Here is an 18,973-nt window from a genome sequence, read left to right on the forward strand (position 1 = left end):
ACATTACAGTTCCTTTATCCGTGTCCATCCTAGAGCTCCTCTCTGACCTTCATGCTTATTTAGAGCAGCTGATTTTTAAAGTTAGCAGAGTTCATCCTTGGTAGTGGGTTCACCCACTCATTTAACCCTTCACCACTGAAACCAGTTTGTTCATTCCAATCCTCCTAAATAATCCTCCAATCGTCCAACTGGAATCCTTAAGGGTCCCGTAACGTCCATCCTATCAGTATAGGCCTTGGGAGCCCAGGTGTTACTAGAACTAACGGTGTCTCCTCACCATGAAAGATGTTGAAGCAAAAAGTAAGTGAAGAATGGAGAAAAATCATCCTAAATAGCAAAAAACTGAAATCTGTGAACATTGTATAAAAACAGGTGTTGAGATGTTCAAACTTGTTCACTCATGTTCTAAGCTGTGTAAACTGAAGTGTTATTGAGAAGGTTGTGCTTTTAGTTGTTCACCACTAGGGGGGCACGCACACTGCGTCATTACGTAACGCTTACTTGAGAAGAATGGAGTCTCCGGTGTGGACGTTCAGATGTGTGTGTTGCAGTTCTAAATAAAAGACACAAGAAGAAAGCACTTTTGATCCCATCTCTCTTTCCTCGAGTTCATACGCGATTGATGCTGCAACGCTCAACAGGTTATGGGCCTAGGAGCCGTTTTTTTTCTTATCTGAAGGATCCAGAAAGCCTCGTTGAGACGAAGGGCTAACGGCTAAAGCAGCAACATGGATCAGGGAGGAGCAAGCAGGCTGCCTCGATTTATGTTCGACGGAGACGAGACCAAATACGAGCTTTGGGAAACAAAAGTGCTAGGACATCTGCACTTACTAGGACTTTTGATTTGCCAGTGATAGACCGTGAGGGTAACTTAAACCGTGCGGAGACGAAGACGAGGCGAAAAGAGAATGTGCTGATTATGCTGCAGAACACTGGGGAGCAGTAGCAGGGGCTGCATGACTTAATTTTTTTTAAAGTCGACAGTCAAGTAATGAAAATCGAGTCGACTTCGACCAGTCGTTGATGACGTCATACACCTGAAGCGGCACGGGGGGGGGGGGGGTCGGTAGGTTCGCTGGAGTTTTTGACAATTAAAATTTCACCCACATTTTCTAAGTTAACACATCTCTTTTAACAACGGTAGTTTCTGCTTCAGCCCTCTCCCCCCTCCCCCTGCACAGTGGCCACAAACTCACTGAATGAACAACTCGTTTCACACTGAATACACCATCAGTCTCCCCCTACCTCCTTCTGCTTCCAAGGGCGCAAAGTTTGAGCTCAGCCTGCTAGCGGCCTATCTTCCACACCTCACAGTGATGTCCCTTAAACATGACCTACAAACGGCACAAACATGAAGCGAACCACTGTAAAATACCCTTTCACAAGTTTCCATGTAGAATATGACAAATAAATAATATATTTGCATGTTTTACCAACTCTGGAGCAACTTGTGCATGTCGTTATGATGAGCCGGGAGCAGGAAGTTTAGCGTATACAACAGGAAGTAGTAGAAGAAGAGGGGTGCTCTTCAAAATAAAAGCACAAAACGTAAAGTGACAGAACTGCTTTGTTTACCGCAAACATAATTTGCTGCCATTTACACTCCCACCAAATCCTACTACAATGAATGAACAAGTACACAAAGAGCAAGTGAATTGTGTAGGATTTCTTGACTCTAATAAATGAAAACCTTAAGTTGAACCATCAGAAGTATGTAGCTGAACTGTACAACATACACAATGAAGCCGTGTGCACACAAACAGTTGTCACTGTCTGTTCTACTCAGTTCTCAAGGAGAAGCACTAATTTTTGGATTGGTCTCTCAATAACTGAAGGTTTGGAGGGGGGATCTTGTTTTCTTTGAGGCTTTCGCCCTCCTACTTGCACTTTGACTCAACGGACTAAGCCATCGCTGTCTTGAACAGTCTCCACCACTCGTCCTAGTGGCTATTGATTTCTTGGGAAGTTGTCGTCTTTAATGATGACAATATCTTTGACTCTGAGGTTGCGCTGAGGTAAGTGCCATTTTTGTCTTGTGGATATGTTGAGTAGATACTCCCTTTTCCAGCGACCCCAGAATTGTTCAATGATATACTGAACTCTCCTCCATCTCTTTGTAGCGTACAAATCTTCCTTGACAAATACTCCAGGGGGAGGAAGAGCAACTTTAGATTTCATCATGATGAGGTGATTATGTGTTAAAGGTTCCAGCGCTTGTGGATCATTGATTCCATCGACTGTTAATGGGCCGCTGTTAACGATGGCCATGGCTTCATATAACAGTGTTCTGAGAGAGGCATCATCAAGTCGACCTGGGCACTGTGCAAAGGTGGCATTTAGCACATTTCTAATGGTTCTGATCTGCCGTTCCCAGACACCGCCTGCATGGCTGGCAGAAGGGGTGTTAAAGACAAATTCGCACTGCCTCTCAGTCAGGAAGATTTCAAGTAGTTTGGAGTCACATTGTTTAAGTGCTTCCTTAAACTCATTTCTGGCACCAATGAAGTTAGAACCTTGGTCACAATGTAGTTGTCGAACAGCTCCTCTGAGGCTGATAAAGCATCTCAATGCATTGATGAATGAGTCTGTCGTCAAATCTTCGAGCATCTCGATATGGACAGCTCTAGAGTGCAGACATGTGAAAATTAGGCCATATCTTTTGTATTCTTTGTGGGCTTTCTTTACAATGAATGGGCCAAAACAGTCCATGCCGCTATACGTAAAAGGTGCTGAGGCTTCAAGACGTTCTTTAGGTAGTTCAGCCATCCGCTGGTTCTCTGTCGGCCGTCGAAGTTTCCTGCAAAGCACACAGGTGCGTATCAGCCGGCAGCTGTCGGCGAAACTGTAGCTACAAACAGGTAAACAAAAACTGTTTCTGTGTTTAAAAAAGAACGAAAGAATGGATTTAGAAAGACACAGCAAGAACACACCTAAGATTAGCAACCAGCTTGTTCCCACGAATGATCCAAAATCCATTGGTCCTAAGCTCCATTTGTGTCTGACTTTGACCCTGATGGTGTGTCTTAGCGTGGTAGTGGGACACAATCAGCTTAGTAACATGACTGTTGTTTGGTAGGATGACTGGGTGCTTGACTTCGTGACAGAGAGATGACTGTTTTAATCTCCCACCAACGCGGAGAAGTCCTTCAGACCAGAAGGGATCAAGACTGAAGAGAGAGCTTGAGTTTGAAAGGTCTTTTCCACCTTGAAGCATTTTTATCTCATGGGAGAAGGCTTACTGCTGTACGATTTTAATACTGACTCAGCAGCTCTCTCAAGCTCCTCTACAGTCACATGTTCACTATGTTGTGTTTGTTTAGACCTCAGTCTCTTGATTCTTGCAACTACCTCTACAAGTGTTGTCCATGATGAAAACTGACTTGGATGCCTGAGGATGTCATTGCAGTTATTGGTTTCAGCTGCAAGCACTTGAATTGTTTTGACTTCAGGATCACCGACGAGTAAGTCTGTTGAAGTGCTGGGCATTAGATGTAATTCACGCTCCCAGAGAAACTTTGGTCCTCGCAGCCAGTTCGTTGAGTGAATGTCTGAAGCACGAAGACCTCAAGATGCATGGTCGGCCGGGTTTTCTGAGGTGTCCACATAATGCCATTGATTAGATCACTGTTATCTCTAATCAGTTGAACACGGTTTGCAACAAATATGTGGAACCTGCGAGCATCATTGTTGATGTACCCAAGCACGACTTGCGAATCAGTCCAGAAGAATTCTTGATCAATTTTCATGTCAAGTTTACATTTTAACACGACACGGACCTTTGCCAAAATCAGAGCTGCTGCGAGTTCTAGCCTCGGGATACTTGTGACCTTTGAGGGTGCGACCATTGCTTTCACCATCACAAGACTGCAATGGACTTCATCCTTGTCATTTTTGTACCTGAGGTAAGAACATGCACCATATCCCATGCAGCTGGCATCTGAGAAATGGTGTAACTCTACTCTGACAATGTCATGTGGGTGGTAACATCTCGGAACTGAGACCTCTTTTAACTTGAGATGACCGTTCATCCATTCCTCCCACCGTGGCTTCACATCTTCTGGGAGTGGGGCATCCCATCCGATGCCTCTGTGACAAAGCTCTTGAAGGATATGTTTTCCACTTAGGCTGAAAGGAGCGATGAATCCGAGTGGATCGTAGAGAGAGGCGATGACAGATAGACAACCACGACTGTCATGTTCTGAGGTAATGATTTAACCCAAGACATGCAGAATCAATACACTGGAGCAGGATGTGTAAAATAAAGATTTATTGGTTAATTAGAACTCAGGGTGAACTGGAAACCCAGTGAATGGACAAACGGGAGCAGCGTCTGAGGGAAGGGAAGCAGAGGTGAGTCCTTGATTGATAATATAGTACGGTAGAGGATGAGCTTGGTAGGAGGACTTACAGACGTAGCGTGGTGGAGGATCTCCAGGAAGGGGTGAGCTGGGAGAGTGAATGAGTGTTCCGGGATGATGATGAGCGGCGGGGTTTTCCAACCAGAGGGGAGGAGAGAGAGAGCCAGTATGCTGGGGGCAGTTAGTACCGTGAGGTAGGGATGCACCGATCAGGTTTTTTGCTGCCGATCACCGATACCGATATCAAAGAATGCTGATCACCGATACCGATCACCGATACCGATCACGTTCATTGGCCAGAAATTTTCTACAACATTATAATGAGTGCTACAAACTACATAATCTGGGAATAAAGGAAATGTAACCTAATCTAAAATGGTCTGTATGACCCCCAAATTCCACTACCTCCGCTCCGCCCCCGCCTTCCGCAGCCGCTCGCTTCCGAATTCAATTTTTACTGGTACCCGCTCTACAACGGCTCCGCTCCGGTGCGGAGACCTGAGGGGGACAAACAAGCATGCGCGGGATTTTCGAGATCTTGCGATACAGTCCGAGCAATAAACGCGGAAGTTAGATCCAAACACCCGTTGTGTGGGAGAAGCATCGGCATGAACTGTTTAATCTGCCCATCATTTGTGTTGAGAGATCAGCAGTGTTTGGATCAACAAAGTGTGACTACTTTGATAGTGGAAACTGTATTTAGGGCTTACTTTTGTGCATTTAAACTTCAGCCGCCATTGATAGTTGTTAAAAGTTGTTAAACCTGTGCATATGAAACAAAAAACGCCTTTTGTTTATCGATGTATTGTGAAAAACGGAAATTGTGCTCGCTCCTTTTCCTGTTGGGCCGTTGTGATTTCTGTCCATTTACTGCGGAGGTGCTCCGGCGTCCGGCGAAAATAGGACCGATTCTATTTTTGCCGGACGCCGGAACAGAGGGCGGCGCACGGCGCCGCACTGCCGGAGCACGGCCGCAGTAGTGGAATTGCTCTGATTGACTACAACGGGACCGATTTTGCTCCGGCGTTCGTGTCGGAGCGGAGCGGAGGTAGTGGAATTTGGGGGTTAGGGTTGTCACGGTGTGAAAATTTAACCTCACGGTTATTGTGACCAAAATTACCACGGTTTTCGGTATTATCGTGGTATTTTTTTTTAAACGTGCTACATTTTCACACAATTAAATAAACCCTGTATGTCAGGAAATATTGTCCTCAGTTTGTGTCTAAATTTTGCCTAAAATGTGTTATTTTGTAATTAAGTTGTTTATTTGTTTACATTTTCCCCTTCAGTCTTTAAAATACCAATATTTGCCCATAACTTCTTATTTTATGTCTGTTTGATGTCATCATTTTAAAAATATTAGATCAGATGATACTCAGTACTCAAGTAGCCTTCTAATCAGATACTTTTTTACCCTTACTTGAGTACTAAACACTATATCAGGAAAATATTGTCCTCGGTTTGTGTCCTTCCAGTGAGCTTTGCAGATGTGGGAAAATGTCATCAGGCAGTAATCGTTGTTAAATTCATAATTATTCTCGGAGAGAGACCAACTCTTATCTGCCCCTGGGAGCCCCGTAATGCATAGCGTCATTTCAACATGGCGGTGTCCGCGACACGGTTTATATGCAGGTAGCGGCGCTGCGGCTGCTTTATATAGCGACTCGTTGCATTCTCCCTCCACCCAAATCCTTGGATCACGCATTTTAGCTAAAACGCTAACGTTAGCTTGCCTTGCGTTGACTGCAGAGTTGTGGGTGATGGTCACGCAGAGATTTGAAGCATTGCTGCCTTTCACAGACACTTTTTCTGCTCGTGCTGCAAACAGGATAGCCGTCCGTCTTCCATAAACTCCCTCAGCATTCTTCAAATATCTAAAAGATGCCCGTACTTCCGACTTTGTCTTCTTTGAGGGATAATAAATGTCCTCCTGAGCGCTGCCGTCTCCTCCTTTGACCATTATTTCAGCTTTAGCTTCAACAAAGTTTTGTTGTAAACAAAGCGCGCATGAGCCGCCGGCAACTTCAGCCGATGATACGGTGGCTGGTAAGGGTCACCGCGCCTACACCGCAGCCACGGTAACCCCACCAAGACAATATAGTTTTTTTAAAAACAAGACGGTTATTATTGTCAACTTTTTTTCTTTTTTTTTTTTTTTACTGGGGTTTAGCGCTACACTGGTTACCGTGACAACCCTACCTTATCGGTTTGCTCTGATCTATTTTGAAAATTCCGATCAAAACCGATAGGGGCGCTATCGGCCGATTACGATCAAATGCCGATCCATCGGTGCATCCCTACCGTGAGGAGGACGGGAACCGGGAGTGAAGTCCAGAAGTCGTATGGTCGGGTTGTAAATCCAAAAGCCCACAGCGAGGAGGTGGTGTATGGAAAGATGACTGAGCCTGAGACAAAACGAGAACAAATAATCTGAGCCGAAGGTCGCTAGCGAAAAAACACGTTTCTAAAGTTCAAAGTCAAAGTTTCAAAAATCGAGGTAACACTGTGGCTGGAACTCTACCAGTAAGGCGTAATCATCCGGCAGCTTAGCAGTGTCCTCCGTCCTCCTTATGAAGGCCACCCGCTGATCAGCTGATTGATCACAGCTGCTGCTCTCTCTCCTGGAATCAGTGTGGAGAAGAACCGCTGCAGCTGCATCAGTGTGGAGAAGAACCGCTGCAGCTGCATCAGTGTGGAGCCGAACCGCTGCAGCTGCATCAGTGTGGAGCCGAACTGCTGCAGCTGCATCAGTGTGGAGCCGAACCGCTACAGCTGCATCAGTGTGGAGAAGAACCGCTGCAGCTGCATCAGTGTGGAGAAGAACCGCTGCAGCTGCATCAGTGTGGAGCCGAACCGCTGCAGCTGCATCAGTGTGGAGCCGAACCGCTGCAGCTGCATCAGTGTGGAGAAGAACCGCTGCAGCTGCATCAGTGTGGAGCCGAACCGCTACAGCTGCAACAGTGTGGAGAAGAACCGCTGCAGCTGCATCAGTGTGGAGAAGAACCGCTGCAGTTGCATCAGTATGGAGAAGAACCGCTGCAGCTGCAACCGTGTGGAGAAGAACCGCTACAGCTGCATCAGTGTGGAGAAGAACCGCTACAGCTGCATCAGTGTGGAGAAGAACCGCTACAGCTGCATCAGTGTGGAGCCGAACCGCCGTAGCTGCATCAGTGTGGAGAAGAACTGCTGCAGCTGCATCAGTGTGGAGCCGAACCGCCGTAGCTGCATCAGTGTGGAGAAGAACCGCTGCAGCTGCATCAGTGTGGAGCAGAACCGCTGCAGCTGCATCAGTGTGGAGAAGAACCGCTGCAGTTGCATCAGTATGGAGAAGAACCGCTGCAGCTGCAACCGTGTGGAGAAGAACTGCTGCAGCTGCAACCGTGTGGAGAAGAACCACTGCAGCTGCATCAGTGTGGAGAAGAACCGCTGCAGCTGCATCAGTGTGGAGAAGAACCGCTGCAGCTGCATCAGTGTGGAGAAGAACCGCTGCAGCTGCATCAGTGTGGAGCCGAACCGCTACAGCTGCATCAGTGTGGAGAAGAACCGCTACAGCTGCATCAGTGTGGAGAAGAACCGCTACAGCTGCATCAGTGTGGAGCCGAACCGCCGTAGCTGCATCAGTGTGGAGCTGAACCGCCAAAGCTGCATCAGTGTGGAGAAGAACTGCTGCAGCTGCATCGGTGTGGAGCCGAACCGCCGTAGCTGCATCAGTGTGGAGAAGAACTGCTGCAGCTGCATCAGTGTGGAGCTGAACCGCTGCAGCTGCATCGGTGTGGAGAAGAACCGCTGCAGCTGCATCAGTGTGGAGAAGAACCGCTGCAGCTGCATCAGTGTGGAGAAGAACCGCTGCAGCTGCATCAGTGTGGAGAAGAACCGCTGCAGCTGCATCAGTGTGGAGCCGAACCGCTGCAGCTGCATCAGTGTGGAGAAGAACTGCTGCAGCTGCATCGGTGTGGAGCCGAACCGCCGTAGCTGCATCAGTGTGGAGAAGAACTGCTGCAGCTGCATCAGTGTGGAGCTGAACCGCTGCAGCTGCATCGGTGTGGAGAAGAACCGCTGCAGCTGCATCAGTGTGGAGCCAAACCGCTGCAGCTGCATCAGTGTGGAGAAGAACCGCTGCAGCTGCATCAGTGTGGAGAAGAACCGCTGCAGCTGCATCAGTGTGGAGCCGAACCGCTGCAGCTGCATCAGTGTGGAGCCGAACCGCTGCAGCTGCATCAGTGTGGAGAAGAACCGCTGCAGCTGCATCAGTGTGGAGCTGACCCGCTGCAGCTGCATCAGTGTGGAGAAGAACCGCTGCAGCTGCATCAGTGTGGAGCTGACCCGCTACAGCTGCATCAGTGTGGAGAAGAACCGCTGCAGCTGCATCAGTGTGGCGCTGACCCGCTGCAGCTGCTACCTGGAGTCAGGTTGTTGCTGCTGACTGTGCTTTCGATTTGTCCTCAGAACTCAGAAGTCCCCACCTCCGAGTAGGAAAATTCAAATGAAACGCCCCCCCACATCAGACCTCCCAGTCGGAAACTCTGAAAACTTTCACAACCCCGACTTCGAGATCCAAAATGGCAGCTCTCTGTATCAACAACTGTAAGTTTTGATTGAAATGTGTTTATTTTACAAGACACACTTATGAGAGTGCGTCTAAAATCAGTGTTATATGTAGCGCCTGTAACTCCAAGCTGAACAATCTAACAGGGTTGTTTGCATGTCGAACATACAGCTTATAACTACGTTATACAAACAATGGCTACTTGGGAGGTGTGCTATCCCACTCCCCCACTAAGCAAAAGATACACAGCTCGTAAAGATAGCTTTTTATTTTTCTCTCTTTGATTCCAAACTGCCTACTGAGATTTCAGTTTTCAGGGATTACATTTGTATTTTTAGGCTGTCTGATTTTAGAGTCCTAATCATGGTTTACATTATTTTCTACCTGTGGCCACATTTTTGCGTTAAATATTTTTAATTGTATCAAATGTATTTCATTTTAATCTTCATTTGTTGATTTTGCAGTCTATTTGGACAAAAACATGGCAATGCTCCTAGACGAACAGAGGAGTTTCCCCTTTCCTGGCCCCTCGTTCCAGAGGCAGGGCAGTCCCACGTGCTCCATGGATGAGGATCTCACAATAGAGGCCAGCCTTATAGAGGCTGAGGAGGATGTTTTTGACGAGTCGGGTAAAGCTCCTGAAGTAAACGTTACTATTAACATAATAAATGTGAAATGTTCTTGCAGCATCATAACTATTGTTTTTACCCGTCCTTAAAGCCAAAGAGAACGTGGCCTCAACGTCCACTTCAAGCCTGGCAGCAAACCAGGGATTCAGTCCAGCACAAACTTTGTTTTTAATCCACCAGATGAGGGAACACCTGGAAAAGGATGGCGACGGTTGCCCCAAAACTCTGAAAGAGCTGAACATGAGGCTGAAAAATAGTGAAGGCAACAAAAAAACCTGTGGGCGACAACGTCCTCTGCTGCCCGCGGATAAATGGAGTAGGAAGTGACGCCACCATCAGAGACAGCTCTGAGGAAGTTTACAGCCACGAACGAAACTGTCAGCAAGGTAAAAAAAAAAACCTTTTCTGTGTTTTAAAAAGAACCAAAAATGCAACGTCATACTAAAACAAGTCACTTTAGTGTTAACCCTCTCAGGCTCAAAATAAGTCTTGATTAAAGGACGAACAACTAAGTCCTTCAGGGGAACTTCTGAGTTAAAAATGCTCATGAAGTACGTATGTGGAGTAACCAGGTAGGTAGGTTTTTACGTTGCTAATCTGCAACGCCTGCCTCCAGAGGGTTAAACAAATTATTAAATCTGAAATCAGCTTTAGTCTTCAGTTTGTTCTCAATGTGCATGGCATAACGGATGGTGGCTCTCGGAATTCACAATATCAACTTCCGTACTATTGAGGTTATTTTTAAAAATGTTTTTCTAATTTTTTATTCTCCCTGTGTCTTATTGAATTTTAGCTGTTAGTTTTGGGAATTTTTTTGTATTTCCTTTTTATCTTTTAACTGTGTTCGACTAACTAACTAACATTTTTAGTGTACAGCGCCTTGTTTGGTTGTAATGCCTTGTTGAATGCGCTTTATAAATAAAATTGGATTGGATTGGAATGGTTGGACTTTTATGTTGAAGGGCTGTTCTTGGCCGGCTGTGTGCAGAGTTCCGGTTCGGTTGTTTAGAAGAAAACGAGCTAGTGTGATCGGAGATCGTTAACGGTGTTTCTGCTGGAGTTAAGACGTGGGCTGCGGCCAACAGTAACCCGGAATAAAGATCCGAAACGGAAACAAGTTGGAGTCATTAGCATCTCTTAGAAAAGGCAACAAAAGTGTGTTTTATAGGTGTGGTGGCTTTTGTTGAGCCGTGGCGGTGTGACACGAACTAGTTTAGCCCAGCAGAAAGGCCCCGCGGCTGGCTGGACCCAGCTCGACACAGCAGCAGAGCGTTAAGCTTCATATCACTCTAAAATGTCGGCTAACTTTACTGTACACGTTCATTTACGGGCATTAGCAGCGTGCTAGCATTAGCATCCCACCTGCTAAAGCTAGCACAACATGCTAGTAAAGCTAGCACCCAGATTAATGTGGATTCGGACGATTTTCGTGGAATAAAACGTGATCTGGGAATTGTGATGAACGCCTTTTTACACCAGATGATAACCTTCCACTGACTGTAGCAGCAGAGCGCCTGTGTGTGTTACTCCGTGAGTGTGATGTGATGTTAGCATCCAGTAAATAAATCCCACATCAGCTAAAGAGCAGCGCGACTAAACGAGGCTGAAGTTAAAGGCCCCGTGTGTGAAATTCACAGAAATCATAGTAAAAAGATCCGACTCTTTAGCACCACGCAGTTTAGAGTCGGTATTGCAGCTATTGGAGCCCCCGAGGATCAAAAAGGGTTTTTGTAATCATTATTTAAAACTTTATTAACAAATATAACAAATACAATACAAAATCGTGTTGCTGTAAACGGCAGCATGTCATCATCTAATTCCAGCTTTCAAGTCAGCGAACAGGTTAGTTGTTTTCATCTAACTTATTTTATTAATTTAATCTAAATAGGTTTTGAATAAGAAAAACTTTTTAATGTCAGTTATGTTTGCTAATAGCAAACGGCAGCTAGTTAGTGATGACTTCTGACTACAAAAAATGACAATATTTTGTTCATTTTATTTGAGAAATGTTATATTTCTATTTGCCATTTTGGAAATATACAAGGTAGTGTAGTCTGTAATTGTTTTCTCTCCGTAAACAGAGTCAGATATCATCCGATGGTTCATCAGTGAAGACAGACAGAGGACGAGGGAGAGGAAGAGGGCGAGGAAGAGGGAGAGGAAGAGGGAGAGGACAGACGTGTGCCAGCGCACAGAGAGGCAGAGGTGTTAGACATGCGACAGAAGCAGGGCAAGCATCCCAAGATGAAGGAGCCGAATTTGCTCAAACCAGCCGCAACGTTCCACGCACAAGAGGAAGAGGCAGAGCTGCAATAAAGTCTAGAAGATCGGCGCTTTCAAGCGCTTTCAAACTATCCCGTTTCTCAAGTTTGCTTGTAGAATATGTGTGATCCTCCATCGCTAGAAGTACGGTGTGGCTATTTTCTTCTTCTTCTTAGTTACTTTGTCAGACTGCATGCTTACAAGGCGCACTTCTGCCCCCTGCTGTTTCTTTGAGGTTACATCATTTAAAAACGCAAACATCAAATGCGAAGCTTAATATGTTGTATGTCCCTAAAAGGTCACTGTATTTTAAGATGGCGCATGCCATATGGAGCACCGGTCTGCTTCTTTTGTCTAAAATATTAAAATATAAAGCTAATAATAATGCTTAGAATAAATGCTTGTTTGAATTATCATTAAAAAAAAACAAATTTGAGAATGTGATACAAGAAATTTGATAACTTATAAGATGAAATATCACACATTGGGCCTTAAACCTCCGATTCGGGAAACGGCTAAAGGGCCGTTACACACAATTTTTCTCTTCTCTGACCTTATTTAATCTACTCTACCTCAAAAACTACAACACCCACACTATTCAGACCTGTTCTAGAATATTCTACTATAAAAGCAGATCAAATTAAACAGTATAGGATTTGTGATCCTTTCCCTGATTTGTGAAACTTCAACAAAGCCTGATTTATGGGGTTTTTCAGCATCTGGCCAACGATGGAACAGCTGTAGCTCAAAAACTACAACAGACACGCTGTTAAACCTGTTCTAGATTATTCTACAATAGCAGATTGCATACAACCCTGTTTTGGATTTTTGAAACTAGGGCTGCACGATATTAGGAAAACCTGCGATATTCGATAACAGTGCTTAATATTGCGATATCGATATTACTCACGATAAATGAACAAATACTAAAGTATGCAGTGTTGATGTCGTCTGGCGTGTGACGTCTGCTCTGGGTTCAAAGCAAACAAAAACTAATGCATGAATTCCATTACAACATAACATTTTTATTGCAAAAACATGCAGCTACACCAGCTACTGTATTAGCAGCTGCACCTGCTACCGTATTAGCAGCTGCACCTGCTACTGTATTAGCAGCTGCGCCCGCTACTGTATTAGCAGCAACACCTGCTACTGTATTAGCAGCTTCACCCGCTACTGTATTAGCAGCTGCACCCGCTACTGTATTAGCAGCTGCACCCGCTACTGTATTAGCAGCTGCACCTGCTACTGTATTAGCAGCTGCACCTGCTACTGTATTAGCAGCTGCACCTGCTACTGTATTAGCAGCTGCACCCGCTACTGTATTAGCAGCTGCACCTGCTACTGTATTAGCAGCTGCACCTGCTACAGTGTTAGCAGCTGCACCCGCTACTGTATTAGCAGCTGCACCTGCTACTGTATTAGCAGCTGCACCTGCTACTGTATTAGCAGCTGCACCCACTACTGTATTAGCAGCTGCACCAGCTACTGTATTAGCAGCTGCACCTGCTACTGTATTAGCAGCTGCACCCACTACTGTATTAGCAGCTGCACCAGCTACTGTATTAGCAGCTGCACCTGCTACCGTATTAGCAGCTGCACCTGCTACCGTATTAGCAGCTGCGCCTGCTAATGTATTAGCAGCTGCACCTAATACTGTATTAGCAGCTGCGCCCGCTACTGTATTAGCAGCTGCACCTGCTACCGTGTTAGCAGCTGCGCCTGCTAATGTATTAACAGCTGCACCTAATACTGTACTAGCAGCTGCGCCCGCTACTGTATTAGCAGCTGCACCTGCTACTGTATTAGCAGCTGCACCTGCTACTGTATTAGCAGCTGCACCCGCTACTGTATTAGCAGCTGCACCCGCTACTGTATTAGCAGCTGCACCTGCTACTGTATTAGCAGCTGCACCTGCTACTGTATTAGCAGCTGCACCCACTACTGTATTAGCAGCTGCACCCGCTACTGTATTAGCAGCTGCACCTGCTACTGTATTAGCAGCTGCACCTGCTACAGTGTTAGCAGCTGCACCCGCTACTGTATTAGCAGCTGCACCTGCTACTGTATTAGCAGCTGCACCTGCTACTGTATTAGCAGCTGCACCCACTACTGTATTAGCAGCTGCACCAGCTACTGTATTAGCAGCTGCACCCGCTACCGTATTAGCAGCTGCACCTGCTACCGTATTAGCAGCTGCACCTGCTACCGTATTAGCAGCTGCGCCTGCTAATGTATTAGCAGCTGCGCCCGCTACTGTATTAGCAGCTGCACCTGCTACCGTGTTAGCAGCTGCGCCTGCTAATGTATTAACAGCTGCACCTAATACTGTACTAGCAGCTGCACCCGCTACTATATTAGCAGCTGCACCTGCTACTGTATTAGCAGCTGCACCCGCTACTGTATTAGCAGCTGCACCCGATACTGTATTAGCAGCTGCACCCGCTACTGTATTAGCAGCTGCACCCGCTACTGTATTAGCAGCTGCACCTGCTACTGTATTAGCAGCTACACCTGCTACTGTATTAGCAGCTGCACCCGCTACTGTATTAGCAGCTGCACCCGCTACTGTATTAGCAGCTGCACCCGCTACTGTATTAGCAGCTGCACCCGCTACAGTGTTAGCAGCTGCACCCGCTACTGTATTAGCAGCTGCACCCGCTACCGTATTAGCAGCTGCACCTGCTACCGTGTTAGCAGCTGCGCCTGCTAATGTATTAGCAGCTGCACCTAATACTGTACTAGCAGCTGCGCCTGCTAATGTATTAGCAGCTGCACCTGCTACCGTGTTAGCAGCTGCGCCTGCTACTGTATTAGCAGCTGCGCCCGCTACTGTATTAGCAGCTGCACCTGCTACCGTGTAAGCAGCTGCGCCTGCTAATGTATTAGCAGCTGCACCTAATACTGTACTAGCAGCTGCGCCTGCTAATGTATTAGCAGCTGCACCTGCTACCGTGTTAGCAGCTGCACCTGCTACTGTATTAGCAGCTGCACCTGCTACTGTATTAGCAGCTGCACCTGCTACCGTGTTAGCAGCTGCACCTGCTACTGTATTAGCAGCTGCACCTGCTACTGTATTAGCAGCTGCACCTGCTACCGTGTTAGCAGCTGCACCCGCTAATGTATTAGCAGCTGCACCCGCTACTGTATTAGCAGCTGCACCTGCTACCGTGTTAGCAGCTGCACCTGCTACTGTATTAGCAGCTGCACCCGCTACTCTATTAGCAGCTGCTCCTGCTACTGTATTAGCAGCTGCACCCGCTACTGTATTAGCAGCTGCACCCGCTACTGTATTAGCAGCTGCACCAGCTACTGTATTAGCAGCTGCACCAGCTACAGTGTTAGCAGCTGCACCAGCTACAGTGTTAGCAGCTGCACCTGCTACTGTATTAGCAGCTGCACCCGCTACTGTATTAGCAGCTGCACCTGCTACTGTATTAGCAGCTGCACCCGCTACTGTATTAGCAGCTGCACCCGCTACTGTATTAGCAGCTGCACCTGCTACTGTATTAGCAGCTGCACCCGCTACTGTATTAGCAGCTGCACCAGCTGCAGTATTAGCAGCTGCACCTGCTACCGTGTTAGCAGCTGCACCTGCTACCGTGTTAGCAGCTGCACCTGCTACTGTATTAGCAGCTGCACCCGCTAATGTATTAGCAGCTGCACCTGCTACCGTATTAGCAGCTGTACCTGCTACTGTATTAGCAGCTGCACCCGCTACCGTATTAGCAGCTGCACCCGCTACCGTATTAGCAGCTGCACCCGCTACCGTATTAGCAGCTGCACCAGCTACAGTGTTAGCAGCTGCACCTGCTACCGTATTAGCAGCTGCACCTGCTACTGTATTAGCAGCTGCGCCTGCTAATGTATTAGCAGCTGCACCTAATACTGTATTAGCAGCTGCGCCCGCTACTGTATTAGCAGCTGCACCTGCTACCGTGTTAGTAGCTGTGCCTGCTAATGTATTAGCAGCTGCACCTAATACTGTACTAGCAGCGGCGCCCGCTACTGTATTAGCAGCTGCACCTGCTACTGTATTAGCAGCTGCACCCGCTACCGTGTTAGCAGCTGCACCTGCTACCGTATTAGCAGCTGCACCTGCTACTGTATTAGCAGCTGCACCTGCTACCGTATTAGCAGCTGTACCCGCTACAGTATTAGCAGCTGCACCTGCTACCGTATTAGCAGCTGCACCTGCTACTGTATTAGCAGCTGCACCTGCTACTGTATTAGCAGCTGCACCCGCTACTGTATTAGCAGCTGCACCCGCTACCGTGTTAGCAGCTGCACCCGCTACTGTATTAGCAGCTGCACCCGCTACTGTATTAGCAGATGCACCTGCTACTGTATTAGCAGCTGCACCCGCTACTGTATTAGCAGCTGCACCCGCTACTGTATTAGCAGCTGCACCCGCTACTGTATTAGCAGCTGCACCCGCTACTGTATTAGCAGCTGCACCCGCTACTGTATTAGCAGCTGCACCCGCTACTGTATTAGCAGCTGCACCTGCTACTGTATTAGCAGCTGCACCTGCTACCGTGTTAGCAGCTGCACCCGCTAATGTATTAGCAGCTGCACCCGCTACTGTATTAGCAGCTGCACCTGCTACCGTGTTAGCAGCTGCACCTGCTACTGTATTAGCAGCTGCACCTGCTACTCTATTAGCAGCTGCACCTGCTACTGTATTAGCAGCTGCACCCGCTACTGTATTAGCAGCTGCACCCGCTACTGTATTAGCAGCTGCACCCGCTACTGTATTAGCAGCTGCACCAGCTACAGTGTTAGCAGCTGCACCAGCTACAGTGTTAGCAGCTGCACCTGCTACAGTGTTAGCAGCTGCACCTGCTACAGTGTTAGCAGCTGCACCTGCTACTGTATTAGCAGCTGCACCCGCTACTGTATTAGCAGCTGCACCTGCTACTGTATTAGCAGCTGCACCCGCTACTGTATTAGCAGCTGCACCCGCTACTGTATTAGCAGCTGCACCTGATACTGTATTAGCAGCTGCACCCGCTACTGTATTAGCAGCTGCACCAGCTACAGTATTAGCAGCTGCACCTGCTACTGTGTTAGCAGCTGCACCCGCTACCGTATTAGCAGCTGCACCTGCTACCGTATTAGCAGCTGCACCCGCTACCGTATTAGCAGCTGCACCCGCTACCGTATTAGCAGCTGCACCCGCTACCGTATTAGCAGCTGCACCAGCTACAGTGTTAGCAGCTGCACCTGCTACCGTATTAGCAGCTGCACCTGCTACTGTATTAGCAGCTGCGCCTGCTAATGTATTAGCAGCTGCACCTAATACTGTATTAGCAGCTGCACCTGCTACCGTGTTAGTAGCTGTGCCTGCTAATGTATTAGCAGCTGCACCTAATACTGTACTAGCAGCTGCGCCCGCTACTGTATTAGCAGCTGCACCTGCTACTGTATTAGCAGCTGCACCCGCTACCGTGTTAGCAGCTGCACCCGCTACTGTATTAGCAGCTGCACCTGCTACTGTATTAGCAGCTGCACCTGCTACCGTATTAGCAGCTGTACCCGCTACAGTATTAGCAGCTGTACCCGCTACAGTATTAGCAGCTGCACCTGCTACTGTATTAGCAGCTGCACCTGCTACTGTATTAGCAGCTGCACCTGCTAATGTATTAGCAGCTGCACCCGCTACTGTATTAGCAGCTGCACCTGCTACCGTGTTAGCAGCTGCACCCGCTACTGTATTAGCAGCTGCACCTGCTACTGTATTAGCAGATGCACCTGCTACTGTATTAGCAGCTGCACCCGCTACTGTATTAGCAGCTGCACCCGCTACTGTATTAGCAGCTGCACCCGCTACTGTATTAGCAGCTGCACCCGCTACTGTATTAGCAGCTGCACCCGCTACTGTATTAGCAGCTGCACCCACTACTGTATTAGCAGCTGCACCCGCTACTGTATTAGCAGCCGCACCCGCTACTGTATTAGCAGCTGCACCCGCTACTGTATTAGCAGCTGCACCAGCTACAGTGTTAGCAGCTGCACCTGCTACCGTATTAGCAGCTGCACCTGCTACCGTATTAGCAGCTGCGCCTGCTAATGTATTAGCAGCTGCACCTAATACTGTATTAGCAGCTGCGCCCGCTACTGTATTAGCAGCTGCGCCCGCTACCGTGTTAGCAGCTGTGCCTGCTAATGTATTAGCAGCTGCACCTAATACTGTACTAGCAGCTGTGCCCGCTACTGTATTAGCAGCTATACCTGCTACTGTATTAGCAGCTGCACCTGCTACTGTATTAGCAGCTGTACCTGCTACTGTATTAGCAGCTGCACCTGCTACTGTATTAGCAGCTGCACCTGCTACCGTGTTAGCAGCTGCACCCGCTACTGTATTAGCAGCTGCACCCGCTACTGTATTAGCAGCTGCACATGCTACCGTATTAGCTGCTGCACCCGCTACTGTATTAGCAGCTGCACCTGCTACTGTATTAGCAGCTACACCTGCTACTGTATTAGCAGCTGCACCCGCTACTGTATTAGCAGCTGCACCCGCTACTGTATTAGCAGCTGCACCCGCTACTGTATTAGCAGCTGCACCCGCTACTGTATTAGCAGCTGCACCTGCTACTGTATTAGCAGCTGCACCCGCTACAGTGTTAGCAGCTGCACCCGCTACTGTATTAGCAGCTGCACCTGCTACTGTTTTAGCAGCTGCACCCGCTACAGTGTTAGCAGCTGCACCCGCTACTGTATTAGCAGCTGCACCTGCTACCGTATTAGCAGCTGCACCTGCTACCGTATTAGCAGCTGCACCTGCTACTGTATTAGCAGCTGCACCTGCTACTGTATTAGCAGCTGCACCTAATACTGTATTAGCAGCTGCACCTAATACTGTATTAGCAGCTGCGCCCGCTACTGTATTAGCAGCTGCACCTGCTACCGTGTTAGCAGCTGCGCCCGCTACTGTATTAGCAGCTGTACCTGCTACCGTATTAGCAGCTGCACCCGCTACCGTATTAGCAGCTGCACCTGCTACTGTATTAGCAGCTGCACCTGCTACTGTATTAGCAGCTGTACCCGCTACAGTATTAGCAGCTGCACCCGCTACTGTATTAGCAGCTGCACCCGCTACTGTATTAGCAGCTGCACCCGCTACTGTATTAGCAGCTGCACCCGCTACTGTATTAGCAGCTGCACCCGCTACT

General features: G+C 47.7%; 1 long non-coding RNA gene across 1 annotated transcript; it reads right to left on the reverse strand.

Annotated features, from left to right (window-relative positions):
- Positions 1–1,068: 1,068 nt before the first annotated feature.
- Positions 1,069–7,122, reverse strand: LOC129160637 (uncharacterized). The gene is made up of 3 exons (XR_008561203.2): positions 6,880–7,122; positions 4,409–6,763; positions 1,069–4,330 (listed from the first exon to the last, which is right to left on the reverse strand). It is a non-coding gene; the product is annotated as an uncharacterized lncRNA (long non-coding RNA).
- Positions 7,123–18,973: the final 11,851 nt, after the last annotated feature.

Source organism: Nothobranchius furzeri, chromosome 2 (genome assembly GCF_043380555.1).
Source record: "Nothobranchius furzeri strain GRZ-AD chromosome 2, NfurGRZ-RIMD1, whole genome shotgun sequence".
Taxonomy (NCBI): domain Eukaryota; kingdom Metazoa; phylum Chordata; class Actinopteri; order Cyprinodontiformes; family Nothobranchiidae; genus Nothobranchius; species Nothobranchius furzeri.